Below are 11,295 nucleotides of genomic sequence, written 5' to 3'. Positions count from 1 at the left end.
TTGATTCTTGCAAAAAGAATTTTCCAAGGACGAGAAATAGTTGAAGGATCTTTCAGTTGATGGATTAAGTCAAATGACTCCTATGTAGAAGCAAGATGTTTTGATGTCTTAATGATGCCAAAGGATCAAGTGCTTCCAAGTTTTATTCGAGACAAGAAATCAAGATATATGATCAATTTGATCTCTAGAATCATAGGAAGAAGTTTCCAAATTGAAAAACAAAAGGTTTGACCAAAGAATTCTATCATTTCAAATTGAGATTTGCTCTCTGGTAATCGATTACCAGCAGTTGAAAATGTTTTAATTCAAATTTTTAAAACCTGTAATCGTTTACATAAGTCTTGTAATTGATTACCAGAGGGGATTTTCAGAAAATAATTTCCAAGAGACATATCTATTCAAATGTTTTATGAATGGCCATTCAAATGTTTTAAAGAGAGTTTTCATTGCCCAAACAGTTTTATCCTCTCGAAAGATCAAGAGTTTTTCTGAACTGAAATGTCTTATCCTCTCAAAAAGATTCCTTGGTCAACCACTTGCTTATTCAATAAGGAATTTTTGATTGATCTTCATTTTACAATCTACCTCTTTTACGAGAGACCTCTTCTTCTCTTCTTCTTATTTCTGAAAAGGGATTAAGAGACCGTGGGTCTCTTGTTGTAGGGGATTCTTGAACACAAGGGAAGGGTTGTCCCTATGTGCATTGTTAATCCGAAAAGAGAGAGTGAAAGTTTAATTGGGGAATAATATTCGTATCTTAATTCAATCCCCTCTTCTTCTCAAGGTTACTGAAGCCATTTGTCCAACATCCTATTCTTGATAACTCACTTCTCTCTAAAAAGACAAACTTTCCAGGATGATAAAATGAGGTCACATGAACGTCTTGAAAGCACAGTCAATCAAATGTTTTTTTTTTTTTTTTTTTTTGAACACTTTTATTTTATTTTATTTTGAAACTTGTTTGTTTTGAACTTTACTCGTTGTTTTACGGCACCCCCACCAACGTGCAAGATGAGTAATCTCTGATTGAACGGTCTTGGAAGTCAACACTCAGGAGCGCAGGTTGCTTGAGCAAACAGACCAATGGCTTACACTCACATTCCGGTGGAAGTTGAATAAGCAAAGATGTGTCCGTGAGAGGATGTCCATTTTATCCATATCATTTAACATTGTAACTGTGGTTTATGGCATAAACTTGAAAATCCTGATGAGTCATAACAACAGCTTCCAGAATTGCCCCATGTATGGTGTTGCTTGTTAATGTTAGGATTCAACAAGCGATTCTCCTCAAATTTCAGCCAGCCCGTATCAATTAGGCCTTGCACCTTACGCTTCAGAGCCCTACAATGCTCAATGGAACGCCCCGGGGCTTCTCCGTGACAAGCACACGTTGCGTTCGAGTCGTATTCTCGGAGAAACGGAGGTTGATGAACCTTGGCTAGGGTTATGGCTACTATTGAATTATCAAGTAGATATGGGATCAAGTTTAGCATATGACAACGGAATTTGGGGTGAACCCTACAGGCTTTTTGCTGCAAAATTCCTTTTTGTTGGTGTTTTTTTTTGTTTGTGCTAAAAGTGGTCTTCGTCATTGGAAGTGCGGTAGACAGACTTTGTGGTTGATTTAGGGATGGCCTTTGTGGATAACTGGGTGGTGGGTAAGGAGGAGGTTTGTTATTGGCTGAGTAATGACATTGTTGGGTTGGTGGGAAACTTGGCCGTATAGGAATGGCAGTCACAGCATGGGTTTCTCCCTCTTTCTCACCCTCTTTATTTGCCCCAGTTTTCTCAGTCGTCCTAGTAGGATGATCAAATTTGCCTCTTTTCGGACCCACATTGATCCTTTCACTGGCGAAGACCAAATCTGCAAAGCTTTGAGGGTGCGCAGCCCACCATCTTTTCATAGTAGAGTACCGATAATGTGTCTACCATCACGATTATCGTCTCCCTTTCCATTATTGGGGGTACCACCTGGGCCGCCAGATCCCTCCACCTTTTGGGCGTGTTCTTTGAATGATCCGTCCCCCTTTTTGCACATGTTCTGTAGTTGCATCCTATCCGGAACCATATCAAAATTGTACTGATACTGCCTAACAAAGGCAACCATTAGGTCCTTCCAAGAATGGACTCGGGAAGGTTCCAAGTTAGTGTACCAGGTAACAGCTACCCCAGTAAGACTTTCTTGGAAGGAATGTATTAGCAATTCCTCATCTTTTGCGTATTCCCCCATCTTCTGACAATACATCTTTAGATGGTTCTTGGGACAAGTAGTCCCCTTGTACTTGTCAAAGTCCAGCACCTTGAACTTGGGAATGACCATGTTTGGGTATTAGGAACAACTTTTCTAGGTTAGCAAAGGCATAATCTTCACCTCCTTCAATGGCCCTGAGCCTTTCCTTTAGATGATCCGTCTTTCCCTTTTCGGCCATAGCAGGAGGGGCTCTTCCCACCGCAAAAATGCAATGGTTGTGGTTGTGGGCGAAACTGAGGGCTCTCCAAAGTGTTTTCAAAGGGTATACCACCAACTGCTTGCCCTTCAGTGGCATATCCGAGCCAAGGCTCGAAGTCAGCTAGATTGTGGTGGGGAATTTCATGTGTCTTTCCCATGGTTTGAGAGATATGTGCCTGATGAGGTTATTGGTTCTCAATGAGTATCGGAGTGGAGTTATTGAGATTTTCATTGAGAGTGTATGCCACATTGGGTGGTGTATAGTTGGGAGGCAAGCCATATGATGGGAAGGCGTGCTCGTTTTGAATTTGCACATCATGGGGTCATCCGTACTTCCCAAATCTTTGCCTACCATATTTGAGGTTGGACGATTCATTTGCTTGAGGCCAGATGGGAGCATTGGGTTCACCTTAGCGACAGCGCTTAATAGCGGCAACTATAACCGCATTGGCTTCCATTATCTTCTTCATGCTCATCATGGCCTTCATCATTGTGGCCATTTGCTCTTTTATGGCCTCCATTTTCGGCCTTCATCTTCTCTTGCACCTTCTCTGCTTCACCCATTACTCTAGCTCTAGCACGAGTTCGGTAAGGACGCCGTAAAGCGTTTCCTTTTCTTTTTGATAAGTTCATTTTATTTTATTTTATTTTTCAAGGAAAGAATGCAATGAGCAATGCAACCAATGAAAAGCATGGATGCATGCGAATGATGTACAGTCGAAGTATTGCGAATTTTTACGCAGGATATGGGGTTGAATCAATTTAGATTTTCAACATGGTCCATGACATCTTTGTCAAGGTGAAACTGGAAGTAACAAGGACATCAATAATCCTAAATATGTTTGGCAGTAGACGAAGCAGTGATGTGACTCGATTCATCTTTTGCCCCAATTTTGCAGGATGGTTACTTCCATATTTCAACTTGACTTGATGAACCTTTTTGTAAAAGCTTGAGCTTGGTTCAACCCCGTAATCCAAGGAATGGAAATTCTGATCGCCAATACTTCAACAACATCTCATAGGGATGAATGACTCGGGCATACTTTAAGCTTATGCACGGAAAATGTAATTATGAAATTGAGATGCCCGAAGAAACACCATTTCCTAGTTAACCATGCATTAGGTACCATGTTCAATTATTTTGTTTTTAAGTGAAACGGGTTTATGATCCCAACATGGTTGGCTCCTAACACATGAAACTAAGAATGTAGTGTGAAGTTTCACGCTTCCCCCTTCTTTGTTTTTGTTTTGTAGAGGAAAACGCAAGGATGAGCAAACATGAAAACAAATGGTATGCAATTTTGCAGATCAAAAAGTTTGTTGAACGCATATGCATGATGATGCCATGACTCATGCAAAATGTGAGGCTGGAATATGATAACGGACAAATGCAGGATATGTCCATTATGATGTTATGAAGAGATGCTTATGCGATGCATGATATGAATGCATTTTACGGACACGAGAGCCCGGAAAATTATCTCTTCTTACTCGCGCATTTGGGGGCGCAGTGCCCCATGTGTACAATTAAGAAGGTGATATGGACCTTCCGGCTTCCCGTGACAAAGGACGAGACCAACATACAATGCATGCTAGAGATAAAATGTAGGAGTGATTTGATTTGCACAAGCTTTTTGGAGTAGAAACATGGGACCAACTCATTTTATTTCAAAAAAAAGGAAGTCGTATCTAGTCAAGGTCTGAGAGACCATACAAGTTTCCTAACGATTTCTAATTATGTGGGCCATTAAGTCTATCATATGCTGACAATAGCCGAGAAGCCCATGAATCTCTTCGGGGGTGGAGTAGGTGTCTGCCATTGCCTTGGCCTTGGCTAACAAGCGGGGAAGTTCTTGACTCCCGTTCAAAGTAAGAGCAAACCGGTCCATCCACATGGTTGCCTCTTGGTGTAAAGAGTCGATCACCCTTCCTCTAGCCTCTTTTTCCGCATATACTTGAGCATACTCATCCGCGATTCTATGCTCGTGGGCCATGGCTAGACCTAACTCTTCTTGGTACTTGGCGATGATAGCTAGCATGTTGGTCTCCGTCTCGCATAAATGCTGAGACAAGCTTCTTTTGGACCTTGAACAAGCAATTAACTCCTCTTTCAGAACCATGCTATGTGCTCGCGACTGGTCTCTTTCTTCCCTTCGCAACTTGAGTTCACTATTGCTACCCCATAGAGCTCCGCGAAATTTGTTCCGGCCATACTCTTCCTTGCGAGCCCTCTTGGTCTCTTGTTTAAGGGCTCTTGCAGTAATTGCATTCTCTTCCCGTAACCCGGCACACTCCTTCCGAACGTGTGTAGCGGCCAACTTGAACTTCTCCTTGGCAAGTTTTGCCTTTCCTAACTCGCTTTTGAGAGTTTGGACTTCTTCGTCCTCTTCCGGTGCTTCAAAATTCTTTTCGCTGACGACTTTTAACTTGGCGAGCCAATCTAAACCTCGTATATGAACTTTCAGCCATTCGTGGTACCCACCAATGATGCCATTACGAATGCCTCTAAGCTCTTGATCTTTCCTTAACGGGGTTTCCCATGCCTTATGGATTCTTTGTATAGTCTTGGAATTTTGTGCGCCGAAATCCCTCACAAGGAAAGGAGACATGCTTTCTTCCGTCGGTGCTCCCCTCATGGGGTACCCTAGTTGTCTTATAGCGAGCGCGGGATTATAGTTAATACAACCCCCCGTTCCTACCAACGGAATGTTTGGGTATCTTCCACATGAGAAAAGGACTCCTTCTTTTCCTTCCTTCCATCGGGGGAACCAACTGATTGTTCTACCTCCTATCCCGGCCAAGAGCTGGTCCCAATCTATTCTCCTCTTTTCAGTACACGAGCGATGGCTCAAGAGCGGACATGGATGTCTTGTGTCTTGTTGGAACAAGTGTGAAACCAACCAAACACAGAGGGCGGGTAAGCAACAGACGATCCGTGCGCTACTCTTTTCGCACCTTTGGTCAAATGTGTCAAATAGATCTGCCAAGACAGCTACCACCGGACTTTCCTTGCTATGGTGGTAGGCAAGGAAAGCGTCGATTGCTACTAGGTCTATCAAACCATCCACGTTTGGAAAGAGGACGACCCCAAAAATTAGCAAAGCTAACACATCCATAAACGGGACCCAGTCTCCTTGATTGGCCAACCCCTCGCCTTGTCTTCTAGGTACTTCTGTGGTAGGCCCGCTATGCCGTTCCGAGTCTGTTTTATGCGGTCCAAACCTCTTGCTGAATCCTTGACCACAGTTGCAATTCTGCTCAAAGAGGGGAGACACCCGGAGGAAAGATATGGTTTTCTTCCCCCGAGAGGACATCCTAGAATTTCCTCAAATTCTTCAATGGTTGGTACTAATTGGAAGTCTGCGAATGTGAAGCACCTCAAAGGCTGGTCGTAGTATTGGGTAAGTGATGCAATGGCTTCTATGGACACCTCTGCTATGGTCAACTCTAAGATCTTTCCGTAAGTCTTGCGGAAGGCTTGCATTTGGAGGGGTTCCATCAACCGCCCTAATTCCTTGATGCTGGTGGTATCTAGGCTTTTGACCTTGACTTGGTAGAACCTCTTGCCGGTTTGATTTGTTCCCATGCTTACTAAAGTGAGACAAAAGCTGGTGCAAATCAAAACTCCGATATCTCATGGGTGGGATGGATGAATGCATGATGGAATGCATATGACACAGATGCAATCTAGGAATGCAGGGGTCCGGGGAATTTGTCCCCTTCTTAGATACGACGTCTAGGGGTAGCGAAATGCCCCAACGCACGTTTTTAAGAAGGCGACACGGACCCTCCGTTGGTTTGTTTACAGTAGGGATCAAGACAGAACCCATATGCAATGCCTATGCAAAAGACACAATGCGGGAATGTGCACAGTATGACAATATTTACCGAACATAAGCAAAAGGGTATATGATACTCATGCATGGCAGTGTGAAAAATGGCACGCAGCGTGTTTGCTCCGTGCCCCCTATTTAAGGGACCTATAAGGGAGAGAACTAACTAGGCTTTTAGCAATAATCCCCAAGGTAGTCATATCTCTCTTGATGGTTTCTAGAGGTATCATCCCCTTCGAAGAACATATTGCAGCAGTAGGGACTACTAGCAACAATAAGTTTTCAAAGAGAAAAGCTCTAGATGAGGGTTCACCGTAATCAAGCAAGTCGGAGACCTAGCATGATCACAGATTCACCTCCACTCCTTATGTTCCCATGAACCCGGGTATAGGGCCCTTTTTCACTCACAGTGTGTGCAAATAGTGTTAGTGTTTGTGTGCATCAAATGAATAAATATTTACCTCATGCATACATTCTAAAACACACTAAAAGCAACAAATAGTTTATATACAAGAACATAAAACAAATAAAGGGAAACCAACAAAGGAGAAAGTCATGATAAAACATTGCACAAGATTAAATGGCCTAACTCTCTAAAAAACAGTCCCCAGTGGAGTCGCCAACTGTCGCAACCTACCCTTCGACGGGAGGGCGACGCGTGACTCGCGGGATGCGTGTTCCACGAAAGGAATACGCGCGGAGTCGCCACCAACGTTTATTTGAGGAAAACGTCGGAAAAACCGGAAAAGACGCGATCTACGAACTTTTTAAGTGAAAGGTTCGGGAGTTGTATTTACGCACGGGGAAGGTATTAGCACCCCACACGCCCGTCCCAAGGGACGGCAGCCTTTAATCGAATGTGCAAACATGACTTTGATTTTTATGTTCCCTTTTATGTTCTTATATCCTTTATACCCTTTTTATATTTTTTCCTTTTTTGTGGTCGACAAGGGTGTTTCCCTTTGCTCCTACGTATTCCTCAATTTGGGATGAGAAAATCAGACCTACGTAGTTCTTTTGGAACAAAGTGTTTGGTTAAGTTGTTTTTTTGTCTTTTTTGCAAAATATGTTTTTTATTTGAACAAAAGGTCATTTAAGGTGTTGGACCATTAAACGGTCTTTTGATTTTGAAAGATGAGAAACGTTAAGGCGTTGGACCATTAACGATCTCTTGTTTTTGAAAGGAGAGAAACGTTAAGGCATTGGACCATTAACGATCTCTTGGGGTGGTCGACAAAAGCGGGGCTTTTGCTCCTACGTATCCCCAATGAGGAACTCAGACCTACGTAGTTCTTTCTTATCAAGTGATTCCTTTTTTACTTTAAGAGGTGATCATTTTAAGGTGTTGGACCTTAAAAATGACCCATTTTACTTAGTGAGAAATTGAAATGACAAACTTCAAAAGCCTATTTTTGTGGACGAGCTTGACTAGGCGAGTTGATTTTAGCCTTAGTTTCACTTTAGTTATTAATCAATTCGATTAAGAATGAGAAATCCCAAAGAGAAAACGTCCGATTGATTTTCCGCTTTATTTTACTAAAAGATGTCTTTTTGATTATTATATTATTTTCTACCTCTTTTTGATTTCCAACGTGGTTACGGCACGACCGAACGGTCGGAATTTATTTTAACCGAAGTTAACGGATAATATAATTCAAACGTTCGGTGGAAATTTATTTTATTTTTAAGTTAAGCGAGAAATGACTTAAGTAAAATGGCTTAAGCACGTCAACAGGGGGTACAAAAAGTAAACAAAACGAGAATAAAAATGCACGAAACACAATGTGGACCACTACGGGCACATAGAATGAATCGAAAAGCTTGGTTCGAGGTACTTACCTGTTGAAGATCGAAGAACGATGAAGAACGAATGAAGAACGTCGAAGAACGGTTGAAACCTTTGCGAGATTCCTCACGGAAAACGTTACGGAAACGTTTCGGAAGCGCCTCGGCTTAGATTTTCTTCACGGAAACGATTTTTCCAAGCAAATTCGAAAGAGAGAGAAGTGCCTAAGGGGCTGGACCCTTTTCTTCTTGCATTCCTCCCCTATTTATAGCAAAATAGGGGAGGTGGTTGCCGCCCAGCTCGCCCAGGCGAGCTCAGCTCGCCCAGGCGAGCAGGGTTGCTTCCTCCAGAAGCAACCGCCTTCTGGAGGAATCTTCTGGAGGGCCCAAATGGGCCTGGGTGCTATTTGCACCCCCCCTTTTTACTAAGTACACCCCCCTCTACTGTTTTTTGGTGATTCTTTTTTCGTAAAGTTACGGAAACTTACGAATTTCGTAACGATACTTGTTTTCTTTCCGTAATGTTACGGAACCTTGCGGATTACATAATCATCCCCTTTTTGACTTACGGAATGTTACGGAACCTCACTTAATTATGCAACGATGCTTCCATTTGATTTCCGGTGCGTCACGGAAACTTACGGATTGTGCATCAATATTTTTTTGGTTTTTCGGCATGTCCTGGAATTTCATAAATTGCCTAATGATGGGTGCCAAGCACCTCACAAGGACCAAAGAATGGTCGCACGTCATCAAGCAAAGGTCCCCGGACGAAATTAGGGTATGACAGTCACCAAGTAAACAAGAAAAGAAAGGGAACCACGACCTAAAGTGGTCCTCTCCCTTTGATTGCCAACCAAAATCCTGTGCGTCGGTGACTTGTTCACCTCACACTAAACAAAAATAGAAAAGGAAAAGGCCAAGAACACTCAAAGCCAAATTTCCCACAAGAAACAAACCATTCCCAAGAAAAAGTCCTATTGATCCATGATCACACATGTAATCTTTGATTTGATAGGAAATGATTTGCAAAATCGAGTCATGACATATCTATGCTTCGAAATTAGGATGAAACACTTACCCGTGTGAGATTGATACACTTTGAGTGATTTTCTTCTATTTTTGTTGGACCCAGTGTTTCCTCTAAATGGTCATTTAGAAACGAAATGCTAACATCCAAAATCTCATTTATGGTTATGAGAAAATTTCATCAGCATACTCTCCTTCCCCAATAGACGCATTGTTTTTCATCCAAAAAGCATATGTTGCTCTGATCAGTTGGAAGTTTTGTCTCTTTACTAAAGCATGTTCGCATTTTAGTGAAGAAAACACCGAGATTATTTTAGTCTCACAAGTTATCTAGAACTAAGTAGGTTTGAGTTCCTCATTGAGGATACGTAGGATCAAGAGCATCGCTTTTGTTGGCCGCCCCACAATCTCTGTCATACTGACCCTGAGGTCATGTGGTATGCGGAGACAAATTATGGTCATTCCGCACACATTTTCACCATTCAGACACAATCGTGTCCGATGGAATGCAGAGACAAATTATGGTCATTCTGCGCCCTTTTGTCTTATAGAGGCGGCGAGCCCGATGACATGCAGAGACAAATTATGGTCATTCCACACACCTTTTCGCCATTCAGACACAATCGTGTCCGATGGCACACAGAGACAAATTATGGTCATTCTGTGCCCTTTTGTCATCTAGAGGCGGTGAGCTCAATGACATGCGGAGACAAATTATGGTCATTCCGCACACCTTTCCGCTATTCCGAGACAATCGTGTCCGATGGCACGCAGAGACAAATTATGGTCATTCTGCGCCCTTTTGTCATCCAGAGGTGGTGAGCCCGATGACATGCGGAGACAAATTATGGTCATTCCGCACTTTTTGCCATCCAGATACGATCGTGTCTGATGGCACGCAGAGACAAATTATGGTCATTCTGCACCTTTCGTTATCCAGGGGCGGCGAGCCCGATGACGTGCGGAGATACCTTATGGTCATCCGCGCCTTTCATCAATCGAAAGGAACGAATTTGGAAGTATCAGGATGATGTTGGTCGTTTGGTGCTGATCATTTTCAAAATTTTTGCAGGTTCCGCTAGCGGGGAGATTGACCGGCCGAATGGTGTTCTACTCGAACAAAATTAGTGTCTTATCTTTACTTCCCTTTTATCTCCAATAAAAGACAAGTAAAGAGGGGCAACTGTCGTACACTAATTTCGTCCAGGGATCATCTGTTTGTTGGGGTGCGACCCTTGCTTGACCGCTTCGAGGTACTCGACACCCATCGTTAGGCAATCCGTGAAGTTCCGCGACATGTCGGGAGTTGAAAGGACGTGTTAATGCGCAATCCGTAAAGTTTCGTAACATTCTGGAAGCCAAAGAAGGGATGATTGTGTAATCCATAAGGTTTCGTGATATTACGGAAAGAAAACAAGTATCGTTACGTAATTCGTAAAGTTCCCTAACGTTACGAAAAAAGAATCAGCAAAAAAAGGGCAGGGGTGTATTTAGTAAACATGGGGGTACAAATAGCAATCAGGCCCACTTGGGCCTTCCAGGATCTTGCAACAAAAGGCGGTGCCTTCTGGTGGAAGCAACCCAGCTCGCCTGGGGGAGCTGAGCTCGCCTGGGGGAGCTGAGCTTACCTGGGCGAGCTGGCCGACAACCACCACCCTCTTTTCCCCTATAAATAGGGGGAGGAGGGCAGAACAAAAATTTTCAACCCTCTTGGTATCTGAAAATCACTTAAAATTAGTGAGAAAAATTGTTTCCGTGAAGAAAATCTAAGCCGAGGCGCTTCCGTAATGCTTCTGAGACGTTTCCGTGGGCGATTTCGCGAAGGTTTTCAACTGTTCTTCATCGTTCTTCGTTCGTTCTTCGTCGTTCTTCGGTATCCAACCAGTAAGTTCCCGAAATCGAACTTTTCAATTCATTCTATGTACCCTTATAGGTCCCCATTTGTTTCGCATGCTTTTATTTTTATTCCATTTACTTTCTGTACCCCCTTTTGACGTGCTTTAGTCATTTATTTAAGTCGTTTTCTCGCCTAATCAAAAATAAAATAAATTTACACCGTTCATTTGAATTGTAACATCTTTTAATTTCTGTTAAAATGAAATCCGACCGTTCTGTCATGCCGTAACCACGTTTAAAACCAAAAAAGGTAAAATAATAATATAATAATTAAAAAAATATCTTTTAATATAATAATAAAAA

Source organism: Glycine max, chromosome 19 (assembly GCF_000004515.6).
Source record: "Glycine max cultivar Williams 82 chromosome 19, Glycine_max_v4.0, whole genome shotgun sequence".
NCBI lineage: Eukaryota > Viridiplantae > Streptophyta > Magnoliopsida > Fabales > Fabaceae > Glycine > Glycine max.
The sequence above is the reverse complement of the archived record's forward strand: the minus strand, read 5'-3'. Positions refer to the sequence as shown.